Source organism: Neoarius graeffei, chromosome 11 (genome assembly GCF_027579695.1).
Source record: "Neoarius graeffei isolate fNeoGra1 chromosome 11, fNeoGra1.pri, whole genome shotgun sequence".
Lineage (NCBI taxonomy): Eukaryota > Metazoa > Chordata > Actinopteri > Siluriformes > Ariidae > Neoarius > Neoarius graeffei.
The window spans coordinates 572,120-594,555 of NC_083579.1; positions in this window are offsets into that span (position 1 = coordinate 572,120).

Here is a 22,436-nt window from a genome sequence, read left to right on the forward strand (position 1 = left end):
AATTGTGGTGGGGGATTAGTTAGCTTCTCTACTGTTGAAAATAGCACACGGGCATTGTTCATATTCCTGCTGATGATGTTGGAGAAAAAAGACTGTCTTGCTTTACGAATTTCATAATTATAATTACAAAGCATCTCTTTATGGATTTGATAATGAATGTGAAGTTTAGATTTGCGCCATTTTCTTTCAGTCTTTCTACATTCTCTCTTTAGCAGTTTAACAGCCGGGTACTGCTTCCATGGTGCTTTCTGCTTATCATTGACTCTTTTGATTTTGAATGGAGCAATATCATCCATAATTTGGGTCATATTTAAATTAAAAAATTCCAGTAAATCATCTACAGAGTCTGACATTTTGGTTGAGTTCTGAGAGAGCTTGCTCAAAGAGAGCATGTGTTGTCTTTTATGACTCTCCTACCTATAGTCGTTGAGCTATTCTGAATGTGAGGAGACATAGAAACATCAAAGAAAACACAGAAATGATCAGATAAGGCCAGGTCAACAACAGTATTAGAAACAGTAAGACCCTTTGTGATGACGAGGTCAAGAGTATGACCACGAGAGTGGGTCGGCCCCTGTACATGTTGCACTAGGTTGAAGTTGTCAATAATTGCAAGTAGTTCTTTGGCATAAATGTTATCAGTATTATCTACATGCAAGTTAAAATCCCCAGATATAATAAGACAATCAAACTCTAAGCAAATGACTGATAACAGTTCACCAAACTCTTCAAGAAAGACTTTGGCTGAATGTCTCGGAGGCCTATAAATAGTTAATAATAATATGTTAGGAGAGCATGTAACAAGTGCACATAAGTGTTCAAAGGACATAAAATCACCAAGTGAGGATTGTTTACATTGAAAAGAGACTTTGAATATATTTGCGATCCCTCCACCTTTCCCTTGTCGGGTAACATTCAAAAAATTTAAATTTGGGGGAGCTGCTTCAATAAGGGTGGAAGCACTATTTGCTTGATCCAGCCAGGTTTCAGTTAGAAGCAAAAAATCAAGATTGTGTTTGCAAATAAGATCATTAATTAAAAATGACTTGTTTAAAAGTGATCTAACATTCAGAAGAGCTAGCTTTACAGAAAGTCTAGAAGTAGTATCTGCTTTTGCACTCTGATGTTGTTTTAAAACAGGAAGGAGATTAGATTGGTTCACCCCCAGGGTTAAATGTGCTCTATGTTTTCTGTTTCTTATCAACACAGGAATAGAGAGTGGCATAGGCACATTGGGTCCCAGCTGGTTTTCAACACTACACCCATTTGCAGGGACCCAGAGTACATCAAACAAGACTTTCTAAATGTTCCATTTGGTTTGAGGGTGAAAGGATTGGAGATGACATGTATCTTTTGGATGGTGAAAAAGATTTGTAGCCAGCTGAAAGTCCTGGGCGAACTGGGTACACTGCTTGTCGCGACAGATTTGGGCTGGAAAAAGAGAGTGTAGCCATTGGGAGCAATTTTTTCATGCTATTTGGGAAATCCATCCGAGGGGAAGTGGAGTCGTCTGTCCTTGAATGTTGGGAGTCTTGCAAGTCAGATGTTTGTGTGTCCTTGATGACGACTTGCAAAGATGATTGTTTAGGCTTTGTAACTATGTCAGTCTGCGACATCTTATCAACTGTTTTCCTCAGTGCTGGCTGAGAAAAGATTGCAAGTTTGTAATGGTCTACTAAGACTTTGGCTCCAATCCTGCTGAGTTCAGTGCTATTTGGCTTGTAAAATTCTCTGCGATTCCAGAAAAGGTTAAAATTGTCTATGAAGTTCATACCAAATGAAGAACAAGTTTTTCCAAGCCAGGTGTTAAGACTGAAGAGTCGAGAAAAAGCAAAACTTCCTCTCGCTGGGAGTGGGCCACTGATAAAAGATTGAATTCCAGTCTTATAGAGCTCAGAAAAAAGTTTTCTGAAATCATCTTGGACAAACAGCTGTTCTCTGAAAACATCATTTGCTCCCACATGCACAACAATACGTTTAATAGTTTTATGCTCGGACATGAGCTTCAAAATGCTGTCTTTGGTGTCAGAGATGGATGCATTTGGAAGACAACAAATAATCATCCCATAACCTTTTAATTGTCTTACAGTGGAATCACCAAGAACAAGGGTTGTGGGATCAGGTGGTGTTACGAGCTGCTTTTTGCCTCTTCTCACAGCTCTTCGATCTTGGTGCGATCTCTTTTTGCTATGTCCTTGTCCGCTTGAAAAATCCTCTTCCACATCCCTGAGGCATTCAAATTTGTTCTGAATCCTTATGGGCTGTGGATTTTCCATAGGATTGTATATCCTATTGTAATTTGTAGAACGAGCTGGTGTTGAAGTAATCACTCTTCTGTTTTTATTTTTGGGCTTACCACCCATCATTTGCCAGTTTTCTGTACTCATATTTTGCCCAGCTTGATTGGTGAATTCATCCACAATGTCCTCGGTCTGTCGGAGTGCAATCTCTGCATTCTCAGCCACTGTTTCTGTACTCCTTTCCTGAGATATCGCTTTTAATTTGTCCGTCTTTGGCAGAGCATTAACCTTTGATTCCAGAATAGAAATCCTCTGTTCTAGTTCCATGCATTTTCTGCAGGATTTTTTGCTTCTTGGCATTTTGTATTAAAGACTAACTTATCTTATAAAGATGAAGAAAAAAAAGTGGAAATTAAATTAAAATTAAATTAAAAGCTTATAAAGATGAAAAATAAAATGAGAAAAAAAATAGTGGAAATTCAATGAGAAAGTAAAGTATAGAAATAAAGATCAAGAAAGCAGGAGCAAAGCAAAGAAGCGTCCTACTCGCTTGAGTAGGAGGAGCAGAGTCCTCTAGGCAGCCAACAGGCTGCGCATAGAATCCCACTTGTCCAGCAACAACACACGGGAGGTGTGGCAGGGCATTCAGGACATCACAAACTTCAGAGACTGTGATGTGCCAACAGGAGACTGGAGTGCGCCGCTAGCAGAGGAGCTAAATCGCTTCTTTGCTTGCTTTGAAACATCTCAGCAGCACTCATCTGCTCCTGCCCTGCCCCCACCACCACACAGTTCCCACACCACTCCATTCACTGTACAGGAGCACAATGTCAGACGGGTGCTTCTGGCAGTGAACCCCAAGAAAGCTGCTGGCCCAGATGGTGTACCTGGTAAGATGCTTAGAGCATGCGCCCACCAGCTCGCCCCTACCTTCACCAGGATCTTTAACCTCTCCCTGGCTCAGGCAGTCATCCCGCCCTGCCTAAAATCTGCAACAATAATCCCAGTGCCGAAGAAGTCTCCTGTCACCAGCCTGAATGATTACCGTCCTGTGGCCCTCACCCCGGTAATCATGAAGTGCTTCGAGAGACTAGTTCTTTAGCACATCAAGGACCACCTCCCCCCAGACTTCGACCCCTACCAGTTTGCATATCGCACAAACAGATCCACAGAGGAAGCCATCGCCGTAGCTCTCCACTTTGCGCTAAATCACCTGGAGCAGCAGCAGAGCTACGTCCGCATGCTCTTTGTGGATTACAGTTCAGCTTTTAATACAATAATCCCGGACATCCTTATTAGAAAACTGGACACTCTCGGCCTCCCCCCTCTCACATGTGCCTGATTACAGGACTTTCTTACTAACCGGCCCCAGACTGTGAGACTTGGTCCCCACTTCTCCTCCACCCGCACGTTGAGCACCGGCTCTCCACAGGGCTGTGTGCTGAGCACCGGCTCTCCACAGGGCTGTGTGCTGAGCCCCCTCCTGTACTGCCTCTACACCCCCGACTGTAGTTCGACCCACAACAACAACCTCGTCGTCAAATTTGCTGACGACACCACAGTGGTCGGACTCATCTCAAAGGGAGACGAGGCAGCCTACAGAGAGGAGGTAGGCTCAGTTGGCAGCCTGGTGTTCAGAAAATAACCTCGCTCTGAACACCAAGAAAACCAAAGAGCTCATTGTTGACTTCAGGAAGCATAGCACCGACCTAGCCCCCCTCTACATCAACAACGTGTATGTGGACAGGGTCCACACCTTCCGGTTTCTCGGCGTCCTCATCTCCGCCGACATTTCCGGGTCAGTAAACATCACAGCAGTTATTGAGAAGGCTTAGCAGCGGCTACACTTCCTGAGAGTCCTCAGGAAGTACAACCTAAACTCCAACCTGCTGCTGACCTTCTACTGCTCATCCATCGAGAGCCTGCTGACGTACTGTATCACAGTATGGTACAGCAGCTGCACTGCTGTAGACAGGGAGAGGCTCCAGAGGGTAGGTAAGGCAGCACAGAAGATCATTGGCTGCCCTCTCCCCTCCCTGATGGACATTTACACCTCCTGCTGCCTTAGCAGAGCTAAAAACATTATCAAGGACCGCTCCCACCCTGGCTTTGATCTGTTCGACCTGTTGCCCTCAGGGAGGCGCTACAGGTGCATCAGGACAAAGACAAACCGATTCAAAAACAGCTTCTTTCCAAAAGCCATAACCACCCTGAACTTGGATATGCTCTGACTTTATAATCTATTTATTTTACTATGTGACTCTCCTCGTGCAATAATTTATAATGTGCAGTACTTTATAAGGGACTCTCTATGTGCAATACTTTTATAATGTGCAATACCTCACTCCATAATGTGAAACACAACACATTCACCTCACCTCAGGACTGTGCACCTTACATACAGCACATGCACCTCAGGACTGTGCACCTTACACACAACACATACACCTCAGGACTGTGCACTTTACACACACCAAGTCTGTGCACCTACCTTACCTTGCAATACTTCATAAATGTGTAATATTTTATTTTATAATGTGACTCTCAATCCATTGATACAAACACCATGTTCGAGCATAGGGGTGTCCATAAGTGCACGTGGCACCAGGACACCTTAGGTCAGAGGTCGATGATAGACTTTGTTGTCGTTTCATCTGATCTCCGGCCCTATGTCTTGGACACTCGGGTGAAGAGAGGGGCTGAGCTGTCAACTGATCACCACCTGGTGGTGAGTTGGATCCGCTGGCGGAGGAGGGAGCTGGACAGACCTGGCAGGCCCAAACGTATGGTGAGGGTCTGCTGGGAACGTCTGGCCGAGCACTCTGTTGGGGAGGCCTTTAACCCCCACCTCTGGGAGAGCTTTTCCCAGCTTCCGGGGGAGATGGGGGACATTGAGTCTGAATGGACCATGTTCTCTTCCTCCATTGTGGACGCGGCTGTTCGGAGCTGTGGCCGCAAGGTCTCTGGTGCCTGTCGTGGCAGCAATCCCCGAACCCGGTGGTGGACACCGGAAGTAAGGGATGCCGTCAAGCTGAAGAAGGAGTCCTATCAAATCAAATCAAGTTTATTTGTACAGCGCTTTTAACAATAAACATTGTCGCAAAGCAGCTTTACAGAATTTGAACGACTTAAAACATGAGCTAATTTTATCCCTAATCTATCCCTATCGAGTCCTATCGAGCCATGTTGACCTCCAGGACTCCTGAGGCAGCTGACGGGTATCGGCAGGCCAGGCGTGCTGCAGCTCGGGCAGTTGCGGAGGCAAAAACTCGGAACTGGGAGGAGTTCGGGGAGGCCATGGAGAAGGACTATCGGTCGGCCTTGAAGAAATTCTGGCAAACCGTCCAGCGCCTCAGGAGGGGGAAGCAGTACTCTGCCAACACTGTTTACAGTGCAGGTGGGGAGCTGTTGACCTCGACTGGGGACATTGTCGGGCGGTGGAAGGAATACTTTGAGGATCTCCTCAATCCCACCATCATGTCTTCCATTGAGGAGACTGAGGCTGATGACTCAGAGGTGGACTCATCCATTACCCAAGCCGAAGTCACTGAGGTGGTTTGCAAGCTCCTCGGTGGCAAGGCACCGGGGGTGGATGAGATCTGCCCTGAGTATCTCAAGTCTCTGGATGTTGTGGGGCTGTCTTGGTTGACTCGCCTCTGCAACTGTTAGGGTTTTGCTGGGATTCGAACCTGGTTCGTTGGTGTGATAATCCAGCAAACCCCCACTAGGCCACCAGGGGGATGACTCAAATGCAGAGGCGTGAGGCGGAAGTAGAAAAAGAATCAAAAGGTTTATTTAAACTATATACACTATATACAGGGCAAAACAAAAGACAAAAAAAAAAAACCAAAGAGTATAATCCAAAAGAAAAGCAAAGTGCAAAAATACAAAAGCTAAGAAGATCAAAAAACACAGTACAAAGGAAACTGGAGATAAACATAACAGCACAAAGACTCCGTGACAAGAGGACTGAACTCAGGGGTATAAATAGACAAACTAATTAAGGACACAGGTGAAGATAATTAGGCAATTAACACAAACACAAAACACAGGAACAGTGGCGGCCTCTAGAGGCCAAAATAAACACGACATGAAAAGGAAATAACAGCGGCCTCTAGAGGCCAAAACAGTCCTAGTCCTAACAGGACCCCCCCCCTCTAGGAGCGTCTCCTGACGTTCCCAGGGCGATCCGGATGGGCCGAATGGAAGTCCCGACATAGTTCTTTATCAAGGACATCCCGAGCAGGAACCCAGCAGCGCTCCTCAGGACCATAGCCCTCCCAGTCCACCAGATATTGCAACCCGCCGCGGACCCGGCGGGAGTCAAGCAGGCGATTCACAGTGAACACAGTCTGCCCCTGGAAGATGCGGGGGGGTGGGGGGTTCCTAGGGGCAGGGGCATACGTAGATGTCAGTACGGGCCGTAACAGGGAAACATGGAAAGTGGGGTTGATCCTCAGAGTCCGGGGCAACTGGAGCCGGTAGGAGACAGGGTTCACCCTGCGCACCACCTTGAAGGGGCCAATGTAGCGAGGAGCAAGCTTGCGGTTCTCCACCCGCAGTGGAAGGTCCTTAGTGGACAGCCAAACACGCTGCCCAGGGCGGAAAGCGTGTGCAGGTCTTCTATGGCGGTTGGCCTGAGTCTGGTTGGTTCTGGAGGTCTGTATGAGGGTCTTCCTGACCTTGCTCCAGGTCTTGCGACACCGTCTCACATATTGGTTGACCGAGGGCACCCCCGCGTCCTCCTCCTGGTCCGGGAACAGAGGTGGCTGGAACCCGAATTGGCACTGGAATGGCGACAGCTTGGTGGCCGATGACTGCAGGGTGTTGTGGGCGTACTCCGCCCATGGCAGCCAGGTGCTCCACGATGTCGGGTTATCCATAGCCAGGCCTCGCAGGGTGGTTTCCAGGTCCTGGTTGAGCCTCTCCGTCTGACCATTGGACTGTGGGTGAAACCCAGAGGAGAGGCTGGCAGTGGCTCCGATGACCTTGCAGAACCCGTGCCACACTCGGGAGGAGAACTGGGGCCCTCGGTCTGAGACGATGTCCTGTGGAAGACCAAAGACTCGGAAGACATGATTAAACAAAAGTTTCGCAGTTTCAAGAGCAGAGGGGAGTTTGCACAGTGGTATGAAGCGGCAGGCCTTGGAGAATCTGTCAACTAAGACCAAAATGACCGTGTTACCTTGTGACTCAGGGAGACCCGTGATAAAGTCGACTGCCACGTGGGACCAGGGACGCCGGGGAATGGTCAGAGGATGCAGGAGACCCTGGGGACGCTGTCGTGGGTTCTTGGTTCTGGTGCAAACCTCACAGGACAGGACAAATGACCTTACTTCCTTCTCCATGTTAGGCCACCAGAAGCGTCTTTTCAGGAAGTCCAGGGTCCTCCGAGCTCCCGGGTGGGCGGTGAGAGGGGAAGAGTGACCCCACTGGAGAACCTTGGCCCGGGCTTGATGTGGGACGTACAAGAGGCCTGGTGGCCCCGTCCCAGGACCGGGGTCCTGGCATTGGGCTCGTCGGACAGCCTCCTCAATACCCCAGCGGACAGGGGCCACAATCCGGGACACAGGGATAATAGGCCCGACTTCATTCTCCCTGTTAGTGGCAGAGAACAGTCTGGACAGTGCGTCAGGTTTGGTGTTCTTGGAGCCGGGGCGGTATGAGAGGGTGAAGTCAAACCGACTGAAAAACAGGGCCCACCTAGCCTGTCGAGGGTTCAGTCTCTTGGCTTGCTGGAGGTACTCCAGGTTCTTGTGGTCAGTCCAAACCAGGAATGGATGTTGTGCTCCCTCCAGCCAGTGCCTCCACTCCTCAAGGGCCAGTTTGACCGCTAGCAGTTCTCGATCCCCCACATCGTACCGGAACTCAGCAGGACTCAGGCGGTGGGAGAAGTAAGCGCAGGGGTGCAGCTTTCCTTCCGAACGTTGAGAGAGCACCGCGCCGACACCACTGTCCGAGGCGTCCACCTCCACGATGAATGGTTGGGAGGTGTCCGGGAGAACCAGAATGGGTGCCGTGCAGAAGCGGTCCTTGAGGTCTTTGAACGCCTTTTCTGCCTGAGGAGACCAGCCATAAGATCCACCTGTCCCTTTGGTGAGGTCAGACATGGGTGCTGCCACAGAACTGAAGTTCCTGATGAACTTGCGGTAGAAGTTAGCGAATCCTAAGAACCGCTGAACCTCCTTAACGGACTTGGGAGTAGGCCAATCCCGGACGGCCAGGGTCTTGGCAGGGTCCATTTGGAGTTGGCCTGTCCGTACAATAAATCCCAGAAAGGAGACCTCGGGAACATGAAATTCGCATTTCTGGGCCTTGGCGAACAGATTGTTCTGTAGCAGCCTCTGGAGAACCTGGCGGACATGGTGGCGGTGCTCCTGCACGGTCTTGGAAAAGATAAGGATGTCGTCGAGGTAGACAAAAACGTATAAGTTAATCATGTCCCTTAAGACGTCGTTGATTAGGGCCTGAAAAACAGCTGGTGCGTTGGTGAGTCCGAAGGGCATCACCTGGTATTCGTAGTGCCCAGACGGGGTGTTAAAGGCAGTCTTCCACTCGTCTCCCTGTCGGATACGGATGAGGTGGTATGCGTTCCGTAGGTCCAACTTGGTGAAGACGGTGGAGCCTTGGAGCAGGTCGAAAGCTGTGGACATCAGCGGAAGGGGATATCGGTTGCGCACAGTGATCTTATTCAGGCCCCTGTAATCAATACATGGTCGGAGCCCCCCATCCTTCTTGCCGACAAAGAAGAAGCCGGCTCCAGCAGGTGAAGTGGAGGGTCGAATAAACCCAGAGACCAGGGCATCTTTGAGGTATTCCTCCATGGCCTTGCGTTCTGGCTGAGAGAGTGAAAACAGTCTGCCACGAGGAGGGGTAGTCCCAGGGAGCAAGTCGATGGCACAGTCGTAGGCCCGGTGCGGAGGAAGAATGGCGGCCCTGCTCTTGCTGAATACCTCCTTGAGATCCCAGTACTCTGTGGGAACTTGAGATAACTCGGTGAGATCAGGGGGCTCGGCAGGAGACACAGGAGAGCTAGAGAGCAGACAAGAGGCATGGCATGCAGGGCCCCATTCCACAACCTGGCTTGTTACCCAGTCTATGCGAGGGTTGTGGCGAGTAAGCCAAGGAAGGCCTAGAATAACAGGGAACTCAGGTGAAGGAATCAGGTGCAGGGATATTTCTTCCTTGTGACCTTGAGACTGGAGGAAAACAGGAGAAGTAACTTGGGTGACTCTTCCATCACCTAACGCTTGGCCATCGAGGGCAGACACAGACAGTGGGACTTCAAGAGGTGCAGTCGGAATATTGATGCTTTGGGCGAAGTGAATATCCATAAAGTTCCCAGCCGCCCCTGAGTCTATCAAAGCTTGACAAGAGTGGACAGACTCACCCCAGGAGATGGAGACCGGGATGTAGATTCCTTGGCCAGGGAGTCCGGGAGAGAGGGTAGGCCCCGTCACAACCCTCCCTCGGCTGGACGGGGCGGTCCTTTTCCCAAGAGTTCGGGACATGATGCTCGGAAGTGACCAGGCTTGCCACAGTAGATGCAGCACTTGTCCCTCCTTCTGCGCTCCCTCTCAGATGCGGAGAGGCGAGTACGACCCACTTGCATGGGTTCTGGACAGTCACTGAAGGAGGTAGACGGTCTCCAGGTAGAGGTAGGGAGGCTGGGGGGGCTCAAGGCTTGGTGGCGTTCTCTCATCCTGTTGTCCAGACGAATAGCATGTGAGATGAGGGTTTCGAGGTCACTTGGGCATCCAATAGAGGCCAGACCGTCCTTGATGGGGTCAGACAGACCATGGTGGAAGGCTGACACCAGGGCAGTCTCGTTCCATCCACTTACTGCTGCGAGTGTTCGGAACGAGATGGCGTAATCTGCGACGCTTCCTCCTTGCCGGATGGACATGAGCTTTCGGGCTGCGTCGGTACTGATGTCTGCCTGATCGAAGACCCGAAGCATCTCTTCAGAAAACAGCTGGAAATCAAAGCACTCAGGTCCCTGTCTTTGCCAGATAGCAGTAGCCCAGGCTCGCGCCTTACCAGCTAATAAGGTGATCACAAAGGCAATCTTGCGGCGATCTGTAGTGTAGGTGGTAGGCTGAAGCTCAAAGGTGAGTTGACACTGGGTAAGGAACTCTCGGCACTCACTGTGCTTGCCGTCATACCTCTGTGGTGCAGGAAGGCTGGGTTCGCGAGGTGAAGAAGGCAGCATTGCAGGAGGCACTGGAGCAGGAGTGGGAGCTGGATCAGGAGCAGGAACTGGATCAGGAGCAGGAGATGCAGGCAGAGATGTCAGCTGTGCCAGGGTTTTCCCAATTTGCTGAAGCAGTTCCTCGTGGCGAGCGAGGGCCTCACGTTGGCTGGTAAGCGTACGTCCATGAGCGTCCATGGTCGCTCCGAAGCGTGTCAAAGCTGCCATAATTCCCTGAAGGTTGGCCGGGTAGACAGTTGAAGCAGCCTCTGCTGAGTCGGTCATGACGGAGTCTTTCTGTTAGGGTTTTGCTGGGATTCGAACCTGGTTCGTTGGTGTGATAATCCAGCAAACCCCCACTAGGCCACCAGGGGGATGACTCAAATGCAGAGGCGTGAGGCGGAAGTAGAAAAAGAATCAAAAGGTTTATTTAAACTATATACACTATATACAGGGCAAAACAAAAGACAAAAAAAAAAAACCAAAGAGTATAATCCAAAAGAAAAGCAAAGTGCAAAAATACAAAAGCTAAGAAGATCAAAAAACACAGTACAAAGGAAACTGGAGATAAACATAACAGCACAAAGACTCCGTGACAAGAGGACTGAACTCAGGGGTATAAATAGACAAACTAATTAAGGACACAGGTGAAGATAATTAGGCAATTAACACAAACACAAAACACAGGAACAGTGGCGGCCTCTAGAGGCCAAAATAAACACGACATGAAAAGGAAATAACAGCGGCCTCTAGAGGCCAAAACAGTCCTAGTCCTAACAGCAACATCGCGTGGCATATGAGGACAGTGCCTCTGGAGTGGCAGACTGGGGTGGTGGTCTCTCTTTTTAAGAAAAGGGACCGGAGAGTGTGCTCCAATTATAGGGGAATCACACTTCTCAGCCTCCCAAGGAAGGTTTACTCCAGGGTACTGGAGAGGAGAATTCGACCGATAGTCAAACCTCGGATCCAGGAGGAACAATGTGGTTTTCGTCCTGGTCACGGAACACTGGACCAGCTCTATACCCTTCATAGGGTGCTCAAGGGTTCATGGGAGTTTGCCCAACCAGCCCACATGTGCTTTGTGGATCTGGAGAAGGCATTCGACCATGTCCCCTGTGGTATTCTGTGGGGGGTGCTTCGGGAGTATGGGGTTCGGGGCCCTTTGCTAAGGGCTGTCCGGTCCCTGTACAAACAGAGCAAGAGTCTGGTTCGCATTGCCGGCAGTAAGTCAGACCTGTTCCCAGTGCATGTTGGACTCCGGCAGGGCTGCCCTTTGTCACCGGTTCTGTTCATAATTTTTATGGACAGAATTTCTAGGCGCAGCCAGGGGCTGGAAGGAATCCTGTTTGGGAACCACAGGATTTCATCTCTGCTTTTTGCGGATGATGTTGTCCTGTTGGCTTCTTCAAACCAGGACCTCCAGCATGCACTGGGGCGGTTTGCAGTCGAGTGTGAAGCGGCTGGGATGAGAATCAGCACCTCCAAGTCCAAGGCCATGGTTCTCGACCGGAAAAGGGTGGCTTGCCCTCTCCAGGTTGGTGGAGAAGTCCTGCCTCAAGTGGAGGAGTTTAAGTATCTCGGGACCTTGTTCACGAGTGAGGGAAGGATGGAGCGTGAGATCGACAGGCGGATTGGTGCAGCCTCCGCAGTGATGCGGTCGCTTTACCGGTCTGTCATGGTGAAGAAGGAGCTGAGCCAAAAGGCGAAGCTCTCAATTTACCAGTCGATCTATGTTCCGACTCTCACCTATGATCATGAGCTTTGGGTAATGACCGAAAGAACAAGATTGCGGATACAAGCGGCGAAAATGAGTTTCCTTCGCAGGGTGGCTGGGCGCTCCCTTAGAGATAGGGTGAGCAGCACAGTCACTCGGGAGGAGCTCGGAGTAGAGCCACTGCTCCTCCACATCGAGAGGAATCAGCTGAGGTGGCTCGGGCATCTTTTTCGGATGCCTCCTGGACGCCTTCCTGGGGAGGTGTTCCAGGCATGTACCCCTGGGAGGAGGCCCTGGGGAAGACCCAGGACATGCTGGAGGGACTATGTCTCTCGGCTGGCCTGGGAACGCCTTGGTGTTCTTCCCGAGGAGCTGGCCGAGGTGTCTGGGGAAAGGGAAGTTTGGGCTTCCATGCTTAGACTGCTGCCTCCGCGACCCGGTCCCTGATAAAGCAGAAGAAGACGAGACGAGATGTGAATCTCTTGTGCAATAATTTATAATGTGACTCTCTCTGTGCAATAATTTATATGTGCTGTAGGTGCATTTGGGTAATTGAGTGATCAATCTCATTAAATTAGTCTCATTAAATCTGAAGGTTAATAATTAAATTGAATCATTTAAAGTGAATCATTTAAAGTGAATCATACCATTGATTTTGGTGCTTAATAATAAATTACCAAACAGCCAAATTATGGTATATTCCAAATTATTATGATCACTTACCTTATTACATAACTTATATGCACCTTTCTGAATTCTTTGGGAGATTGGGGACTTCAAAGATATTGGAACACAAATAAAACACACAGTTTCAATAATAAATGAATTTATTATAACAACGATAAAAATGGATACTAGCAGATGGAATATATACAAACAGTGAGGTGTGTGTGTGTATGTGTGTGTGTGTGTATGAGAGGCCTTGTGTGGGTGTGGCCCACACAAGAGAATTAGCTTTGTGTAGCTAAGACAAAAGAATTAGCTTTGTGTGGCTAGCTAAGGAGGGTGTGTCACCACGTGGGGTTTGAGGAGAACAAAAGAGTTAGCATGGATTGCTATCTAAGGTGTGTGTGAGCGAGAGAGGCCTTGGGTGTGGCCTACAACAGGGTTAGCTCTTGTAGCTAACTCCACGTGTGTTTGTGGGGGAGGAGTTGACCACGTGTTCGGGTAGGCCTAGATTAACCTCGTGTGGCTAAGCTAAGACAAAGGGGAGCTAGCTAAAGGTGTGTTTGTGAGTGGCCACATGTTTGTGTAGGCCTAGATTAGCCTGTGTAGCTAACTCCATGTGGTGGAGGCCTTGTGATCCCTTGAGACAATACAATTAGCCCTGGAGGCTAATGGAACAAAGAATTAGCCATAGGTTAATTTCACTAGCTTATAACAATACTGAATCCACTGAAATCTTGATGCGGTCAAGATGTATAATAAGATAACTAAATATGTTAGTAGGAGTAAAGAGAAGCATGCACAGCCTATCTATTAAACAATTGAGAGATTAAAACAAAACAGATCAATCAACAATTCAACACGCTGCGTGTCTACAGTGTAACAAATAAACCTGGGTTTAAATTCACACTATTTCAATAAAAGCAAATTCCTAAGACTAGCTTTAATTATGCCCAAAAATGCCAAGTCTTACTTAATATCCTGCCTCTAGCAAGATTATGAAGAGATGTTCCGAGACTTTTGGAGTTTCGCCGTTGGAGCACGTGAGCCTTCTGTAGAAAGCGCAGAGAATTTCTGGGTCCGGCGTGCGGTCGCTCGTGATGAAAAGAAAGTCTCTGATCAAAGTAATATGCACAGCGCTTCAATCAGGAGGAATTCTGGTCGCTCCTAATTATAAATTAACTGCTTTGAGCTGCAGTCGTACGTACTGATAATGAATGAAACCGGTTGTAACTCACTGAGTTTAAAATCGTGCTATTCTGGATTTTTACCGTGGCCAGTGGTAAACAAAGAAATCGCGCTGAATGGTGGATCTTGCAAGAAAGAGAAGAAAAAGACGTCTTATCTGGTTTGCCCGGCGGAGCGAGCAGCCTCTTTGTGTCTGCAGACCGCTGGTCCCGCGACGGAAAGAGAAAGAGCGGAAGTTTGTTCCATTATTTTTGCTTTCATGGAGGACGTGATGTTGGTGATCCCGCCCTGGCGTGACGCAGGTCAACGCAGAAGTGGGCTGATGGGAAATGTAGTTTCTTAAAGAGATGGCTGTTGTAGTTCTTAGACGGACTGTGTACCTACAGTGCAATGAGCAATACCTCACTCCATAATGTGTAACACAACACATACACCTCAGGACTGTGCACCTTACCCCCCTGACACACTCCCTCCCTTTTTTTCTCCCCCCTTCCTCTCTCTCTCTCACTCTACACGCTGTTTTGCACTGTTATTGGAAATGCTTTAATCTCATTGTACATGTGTATAGTGACAATAAAGGCATTCTATTCTATTCTAAAAAGGGGCACCAGATCCATTCCAGTGGACAGAACTGTGCAAACAGGCTTTCGCTTAGGTGAAAGCTGCACTCTGTGGTGGGCCACTTCTACACACACATGACTTTTCTCTCCTGTTTGTTTTGCAGACTGACGCGTTAGACAGAGGGCTGGGGGCCGTTCTTTCCCAGGTAGTGGAGGGAGTGGTGAAGAGCGCTCCTTGCTGTCCATAAGCTGTAAACACTTGTGAGAAAATCTAAGTATAGCACCAACAAAAAAAAGGTGTGCCTGACCATCAAGCAGGCAGTCCTCACACTCCTTTACTACCTGCTGGGACTTTCCCTACACCCTTTTTTCTGATCACACCCCACTGCAGTGACTCCACCACATGAAGGATGCCAACACATGGCTCAGCCTTCAAGTTCAAGGTGATCCACAGGCCAGTGGCACAGATGGCTGCAGCAGACTTCCTCTCTCACAAAGACACAGGGGGAATGAGGAGGTTGGTGAGTCAATGTCAGGCAGGATGACTCCCCAGCTTTAGGTGCACGGTGGGAGTGTGTGGAGTTGAGTGCCAGTCTGTAGACAGTGTAGGTGCATTTGGGTAATTGAGTGATTGTGGCAGCGGGGGCGTGGCCAAGCATCAGTCTGTGACAGGAGGGCGGAGTCAGGGAAGGTAAGTGGCAAAATCACTACACCTGATGTCAATTAACCTGTGCTTGTGTGTCTTCCCAGTGACCGCGCCCTATATAAAGAGAGAGAGAGCAGAGGAAGGCAGCTCTCTCTGGAACCAGTCAACTGGTGCGTGTGGTGTGACTGGAGAGATTTGTGTCTGAAAAGAACAAATAAAAGAGCATTATGGAACTTTATTCTGGCCTGCCGTCTTTCTGTGCTCCTCCCCCTCCTACGAACTGCCACAGTGGTGCCGAAACCCGGGACGGAGCACAGGAAAAGAACAGCCCCATGGAGCCCTCCACCTTCGCGGACCTGGTCCACGCCCTCGCCACGGCCCAGCAGAGCCAGCACCAGGCGCTAATCACCCTCCGGAAGGAGCAAGAGCGCCGGTTCGAGGCCCTGGTGCTGGCGCAGCAGGAAGATCGTCAGGCGTTCCGGCACCTCCTCACATCGGCGGGGTCCACCAGCGCTCCCACCGCGGGCCCGTCCCCCCTCATCCTAACCAAGATGGGCCCGCAGGACAACCCCGAGGCATTCATCACGCTCTTCGAGCAAGTCGTGGAGACCTCGGGGTGGCCGATGGAGCAGCGCGCGGCATGCCTTCTCCCCCTGCTAACAGGAGAGGCGCAGCTGGCCGCGCTACAGCTCCCCGCTGACTGGCCTACGCGGACCTTCGCCGGGCCGTCCTCCAGCGGGTGGGGTGCACCCCCGAACAACAACGACAGCGCTTCCGCGCTCTGCGGCTGGAGGAAGTCGGCCGGCCGTTCGCGTTTGGCCAGCAGCTCCGGGACGCCTGCTGGCGGTGGTTGAGGGCCAACAACTGCGATGCCGAGGGAATTCTCGATCAGGTGGTGCTGGAGCAGTTCATCGGCCGCCTGCCAGAGGGAACCGCGGAGTGGGTCCAGTGCCACCGCCCGGCGTCGCTGGATCAGGCCATCGAGTTGGCGGAGGACCATTTGGCGGCTGTTCCGACGGCAGGACAGCGAACATCCTCTTCTCTCCCACTCTCTCCTCCTGTGTCTCGTCCTCAACCCGTTCCCCCACCGCAGAGGCGGGGGCTGGCCCCACCCCAGCCGGCCCGTCGCACCCGCAGTGTCCTCCCGTTTTTCCCTTCTGTGTCTGTCTCTTCCCCCCCTCAGGTGAGTGAGCCCCGGGGCGCCGGTGCAGAGAGGAAGCCCGGGCCGGTTTTCTGGCGCTGCGGGGAGCCGGGCCACCTCCAACAGCAGTGTTCGGCAATGGAAGTGGGCGCGGTGGTTCAGATCCCCGACGTGCCAGGAGCTGCCCTCGATCGGGCCGGAGCATATCGCATACCGGTGAGTATCCAAGGGGATACATATCAGGCATTGGTGGATTCCGGTTGTAATCAGACCTCAATCCACCAAAGCCTGGTGCAAGACGAGGCATTGGGGGGAGCACAGGGGGTGAAGGTGTTGTGTGTGCACGGGGATGTTCACAGCTACCCGTTGGTGTCGGTCCACATTTTGTTCCGAGGGGAAAAATTTATAGTAAAGGCGGTGGTTAATCCTCGCCTCACCCACTCGATAATTTTGGGGACTGATTGGCCGGGATTCGGGGAGTTGATGAGTCATCTAGTGAAGAGTGGGTCCTGCCATAGGTCAGCAGGGGGAGGTCCCGGTGTCGCTTTGGTGGGGGCAGCTGTCTCAGAGCCGTCCACGTCATCTTCGCGTCAGAGTGAGGAGCCACAGGCTCCTCCTCCCTCTCTCGGGGAATCCCTTGTGGATTTCCTGTTAGAGCAGTCGCGAGACGAGACTCTGCGGCATGCGTTTGACCAAGTGAGAGTAATCGATGGTCAAACGCTCCCGCCGAACGCCACCCCGTCCTTCCCCTATTTTTCTATTATGAAAGATAGATTATACCGAGTGACGCAGGACACTCAGACGAAAGAGCAAATCACCCAGCTTTTGATTCCAAAAAGCCACCGGGAATTGGTATTCCAGGCGGCTCACTTTAATCCCATGGCTGGACACTTAGGGCAGGATAAGACACTAGCCCGAATAATGGCCCGATTCTATTGGCCGGGGATTCGCGGCGATGTCCATAGGTGGTGCACGGCGTGCCACGAATGCCAGTTAGTAAATCCAGCGGCCATTCCAAAAGCGCCTTTGCGCCCCCTACCATTAATCGAGACCCCGTTCGAAAGGATTGGGATGGATCTCGTCGGGCCATTAAATCAGTCAACACGAGGGTACTGCTTTATATTAGTTCTGGTGGACTATGCAACGCGATACCTGGAAGCGGTGCCTCTTCGCAATATCTCAGCACGCAGTATTGCGGAGGCACTCTTCCGCATCATCTCCCGAGTTGGAATCCCGAAAGAGATTCTGACTGACCAAGGCACCTCGTTTATGTCACGAACACTGAGCGAACTGTATAGGCTATTAGGTATTAAGCCGATCCGCACCAGCGTGTATCACCCACAAACGGACGGTTTAGTTGAACGGTTCAATCGCACCCTCAAGAATATAATTAAAAAATTCGTAAGTGAGGACGCACGTAACTGGGATAAATGGCTCGAACCCTTGTTATTTGCAGTGCGAGAGGTCCCCCAAGCCTCCACGGGGTTCTCCCCGTTTGAATTGTTATACGGGCATAAGCCGCGTGGCATTTTAGACGTGCTGCGAGAAAATTGGGAGGAGGGACCTTCACCCAGTAAAAATGAAATTCAATACGTTATTGACCTGTGCGCAAAACTCCACACGCTCACACACCTAACCCAGGAGAATTTGCGGCAGGCCCAAGAACGGCAAACCCGCCTGTACGACAGGGGTACGCGCCTTAGGGAGTTCGCACCAGGAGATAAAGTACTCGTACTGTTGCCCACATCGAGCTCCAAATTGATCGCCAGGTGGCAAGGACCCTTTGAGGTCACACGGCGAGTCGGGGACGTCGACTATGAGGTGAGGTGAACGGACAGGGGTGGGGCGCTACAGATTTACCACCTCAATCTACTCAAACTCTGGAACGAGGAGGTCCCCGTAGCGTTGGTGTCGGTGGTTCCGGAGAAGGCGGAGCTGGGGCCGGAGCTTCAAAATGGCACATTGGCATCGCATACCTCTCCGGTCCCCTGTGGAGACCACCTCTCCCCGACCCAACTTGCGGAGGTCGCCCAGTTGCAGACCGAGTTTTCAGATGTGTTCTCGCCCCTGCCCGGCCGCACCGACCTCATAGAGCACCACATTGAGACGCCCCCGGGGGTGGTAGTGCGTAGCCGTCCTTACAGGCTGCCCGAACACAAGAAAAAAGTGGTTCGGGAAGAACTCGAGGCCATGCTCGAGATGGGCATCGTCGAGTAGTCCTACAGTGACTGGAGCAGCCCAGTGGTCTTGGTTCCCAAGGCCGACGGGTCGGTCCGGTTCTGTGTGGACTACCGAAAAGTCAACGCGGTGTCTAAATTCGACGCGTACCCAATGCCTCGTATTGATGAGTTGCTCGATCGGCTAGGCATGGCTCGCTTTTACTCGACACTGGATTTGACAAAGGGTTATTGGCAGATCCCCTTGACTCCAGTATCCCGAGAAAAAACGTCCTTTTCCACACCGTTCGGCTTACACCAGTTTGTCACACTTCCTTTTGGGCTGTTTGGGGCGCCCGCTACGTTTCAGCGGCTGATGGACAGGGTCCTCCGCCCCCACGCCACCTATGCGGCCGCATACCTCGACAATATCATTATTTATAGTAATGACTGGCAGTGGCACTTACAACACCTGAGGGCTGTCCTTAAGTCGCTGAGGCGAGCGGGTCTCACAGCCAACCCAAAGAAGTGTGCGATTGGGCGGGTGGAAGTACGGTATCTGGGCTTCCACTTGGGCAACGGGCAGGTGCGTCCCCAAATTAACAAGACAGCAGCAATTGCGGCCTGCCCAAGGCCCAAGACCAAAAAGGGGGTGAGACAGTTCCTGGGGATGGCTGGCTACTATCGTAGGTTTATACCTAACTATTCGGACGTCACCAGCCCGCTGACTGATCTCACTAAAAAGGGGGCACCAGATCCGGTCCAGTGGACGGAGCAATGCCAGCGGGCTTTCTCTGAGGTAAAGGCTGCACTGTGCGGGGGGCCACTATTACACTCCCCTGACTTTTCTCTCCCTTTTATGTTACAGACGGATGCGTCGGACAGAGGGCTGGGGGCCGTGTTGTCCCAGGAGGTGGAGGGGGAGGATCGTCCCGTGCTGTACATCAGCAGAAAGCTGTCGGTACGCGAGGGGCGCTACAGCACGATAGAGAAGGAGTGCCTCGCGATCAAGTGGGCGGTCCTTGCCCTCCGCTACTACCTGCTGGGACGCCCTTTCACCCTCTGTTCGGACCACGCGCCCCTCCAGTGGCTCCACCGCATGAAGGATGCCAACGCGCGGATCACCCGTTGGTATCTGGCACTCCAACCCTTTAATTTCAAGGTGATCCACAGGCCGGGGGCGCAGATGGTTGTGGCGGACTTTCTCTCCCGTCAAGGGGGGGGGGGGAGTCAGCTGCAGGCCGGATGGCCGCCCGGCCTGAGTCGGGCGGTGGGGGTATGTGGCAGCGGGGGCGTGGCCAAGCATCAGTCTGTGACAGGAGGGCGGAGTCAGGGAAGGTAAGTGGCAAAATCACTACACCTGATGTCAATTAACCTGTGTTTGTGTGTCTTCCCAGTGACCGCGCCCTATATAAAGAGAGAGAGAACAGAGGAAGGCAGCTCTCTCTGGAACCAGTCAACTGGTGTGTGTGGTGTGACTGGAGAGATTTGTGTCTGAAAAGAACAAATAAAAGAGCATTATGGAACTTTATTCTGGCCTGCCGTCTTTCTGTGCTCCTCCCCCTCCTACGAACTGCCACAGTGATCAATCTCATTAAATCTCATCTCATTATCTCTAGCCGCTTTATCCTGTTCTACAGGGTCGCAGGCAAGCTGGAGCCTATCCCAGCTGACTACGAGCGAAAGGCGGGGTACACCCTGGACAAGTCGCCAGGTCATCACAGGGCTGACACATAGACAAAGACAACCATTCACACCTACGGTCAATTTAGAGTCACCAGTTAACCTAACCTGCATGTCTTTGGACTGTGGGGGAAACCGGAGCACCCGGAGGAAACCCACACGGACACGGGGAGAACATGCAAACTCCACACAGAAAGGCCCTCGCCGGCCACGGGGCTCGAACCCGGACCTTCTTGCTGTGAGGCGACAGCGCTAACCACTACACCACCATGCCGCCCCTCATTAAATCTGAAGGTTAATAATTAAAATTGAATCAGTCTCATTTGAATCGTTTTCAGTGAATCATTTCCATTGAATCGGTCTCATATTATCATTAAATCACTCATGGAATCAGTCTCATTAATTAATACCATTAATTTTGGTGCTTAATAATAAATTACCAAACAGCTAAATTATGGTATATTCCAAATTATTATGATCACTTATCATATTACATAAATCATATGCACCTTTTTGAATTCTTTGGAGATTGGGGACTTCAAAGATATTGGAACACAAATAAACACACAGTTTCAATAATAAATGAATTTATTATAACAAAGATAAAAATGGATAATGGCGGTTGAAATATATACAAACAGTGAGGTGTGTGTGTGTGAGATGTGTGTGTGTGTGTGAGTGAAAGGCCCTATGGCCTGAGCAGAAGGCTAGCGTGGGATGCTAGCTAGGTATGTTCGTTTGTGTCCACGTGGTGTAGGGATCACCATGTGGGATTTGAGGAGAACAAAGGAATTAGCCTTGTGTGGCTAAGCTAAGACAAAGGGAAGCTAGCTAAGGTGGGTTTGTGAGACATGTGGCCACGTGTGGAGGCCTAGATTAGCCTTGTGTTTAGCTAAGACAAAGGAACGCTAGCTAAGGTGTGTTTGTGAGAGGCCACGTGTTTGTGTAGGCCTAGATTAGCCTTGTGTTTAGCTAAGGCAAAGGAAAGCTAGCTAAGGTGTGTTTGTGTGTGGGGGAGGACCACCACGTGTTTCTAAGACAATACACTTAGCTTTGGATGCTAACGGGACAAAAGAAATTAGCCATAGGCTAATTTCACTAGCTTATAACAGTACTGAATCCACTGAAACCTTGATAAGGTCAAAATGTGTGATAAGGAAATTAATGTGTTAGTGAGGAATAAAGAGAAGCATGCACAGCCTATCTATTAAAACAACTGAGAGATTAAAACAAAACAATAATCAATTCAACACACTGCGTGTTTACAGAGTAACAAACCGTTCCTGGGTTTAAATTCACACTACTTCAATAAAAGCTAAATTCCTAAGACTAGGTTTTTTTATTATGCCCAAAAATGCCAGTCTTACGCGAGATTATGAGAAGCTGTCCCGAGACTTTTGGAGTTTTCACCGTTGTGGAGATCTCTGTGAAGCACAGGGAATTTCTTGGAGAGGCTGAGTTCACAGGAGCCCGTAGAAACTTCTGTAGAAAAACAAAGAATTCTTGGTCCGACGCTTCGTAGCTCGTGGGAAGGAAATCTTTGTAGAACAAGGTGCACAGCGCTTTGTTAAAAAAGGGTCCAGCCGCTCTCTTAACTTTGAATTAAAACTGCTTGGGCGGCAGTCGTGACGTCACTTCTAATACGAATAAAACCGGTTGTAACTCGATTGAGTTAAAGATCGTGTGACTCTGGAGTCTACCTTGGCCAAGGGTAGGAAAGAAATCGCACTAAACCGTGGATCTTGCAAGAAAGAGGTCTTTTTCTGGTTTGCTCGGGTGAAGCGAGCGATTCCTCCTTGTGTCCGTGTTGAAATCACGGCGCCAAAAGAGGAGGAGCTAGGAGTTCCTGGGTTTCTTATGCTTTCATGGAGGATGTGACGTTGGTGATCCTGACCACGCGTTGGCTGATTGGAAATGTAGTTTCTAAAAGGGACTGTGTGTACCTACAATCCCCCTTTTGGTCTCAGGGGTATGATGGAGTCGTAGCACTGAGAGCACAGTACTGTACAGTCCGTCGTGTCCATAATCCTTGAGGTAGCTTTGTTCTGCACAGTCCATGGTGTCCTGTGAAAACTGTGTAAACTCATGAGTCCCAGTAAGACAGTTGGAGGCAGAGGCATTTGGGCATATAATCACTCTATAGGCATTTGGGCATATAACCACTATCTAACTAGGTCAGAGTCACATCAAAAATTTAAACGGTAAACACTACATATATACTTCATTTCCTACACTTAAAAAAAAACAACAA